This window comes from Mastomys coucha, unplaced genomic scaffold, assembly GCF_008632895.1.
Source record: "Mastomys coucha isolate ucsf_1 unplaced genomic scaffold, UCSF_Mcou_1 pScaffold18, whole genome shotgun sequence".
In the NCBI taxonomy this organism is placed as follows: Eukaryota; Metazoa; Chordata; class Mammalia; order Rodentia; family Muridae; genus Mastomys; species Mastomys coucha.
In genome coordinates, this window is record NW_022196900.1 from 81,092,864 (window position 1) to 81,093,853 (window position 990).

Consider the following 990-nt stretch of genomic DNA (forward strand, 5'->3'; position numbering starts at 1 on the left):
CTGCCAGATTTACCATCTCTCTTTTACAATGACTGTAAAAGTCTGATGCCATTTCTAAGAAATACATCCAGATCCTGTACTTCATGTGTCATCTCTGCCATCATTTCTTCGCCTACGTCTTGTCCACCTGACTAGGACCTCCGATTCTCCCGTGGGTTGAGGGAGGCCCAGATCGGCCGGCCTGTGGCAGTTTAGTTTGGTTTTTATCGTGTGTATATATGTGTGAATATATGACCTGTGTTTGTAGGTGTCCTGGGAGGCTAGCAGCATAGCTGGTGTTGCAGGTGGTTCTTCCTATATCTAATTATGTGTAGTAAGCTAACTATTAATTCCTACTACATCTCTAAGTCTAATCCTTTGCTCGTGTGACCTCTCCTGCTTCAGTAGTGGGTCACTTGGCTTACACGGTTCCCCATCCCTTCCCTTGGTGCAGTAGTTCCACAGTTGTTAACTGTGCCCCATCTTAACGTCATTCTGAACTGGAGCACCGTGTGTGTGGTTTCCCATTTGCCACTATGCTTACAGGCTACTCGTCTTTAAAGTTCTGTGGTTAACACTTTTTTCTCTCCCCGCCTCCCCCATCAGCGGGGTGGTTCCCTGCTGTGATGTAGTCAGATGCCTGTGTCATTTTCTCTGTTCCCCTCCAAGAGTCCCTGGGGTCTTTAAGTGATTTTCTTCCTTTATTTTTGATGGTGTCAGGGCAGGGATCAAATTCAGCTTGCACATCTCTTTTTTTTTTTTTTTTTTAATTTATTTATTGCTATATGTCAGTACAATGTAGCTGTCTTCAGACGCACCAGAAGGGGGCGTCAGATCTCATTACAGATGGTTGTGAGCCACCATGTGGTTGCTGGGATTTGAACTCACGACCTTTGGAAGAGCAGTCAGTGCTTTTACCCGCTGAGCCATCTCACCAGCCCAGCTTGCACATCTTGGTAAGCATTCTGCCTCTCAGTGGCATCCCCAACCTATTCGTTGTTTTTTTTTTTT

The 990-nt window shown here is 45.7% G+C and overlaps 1 protein-coding gene across 1 annotated transcript in view; it reads left to right on the plus strand.

The window, feature by feature from the left end:
* Positions 1–990, plus strand: part of Inpp5b (inositol polyphosphate-5-phosphatase B) — a 66,917-nt gene that overhangs the window by 38,793 nt on the left and 27,134 nt on the right.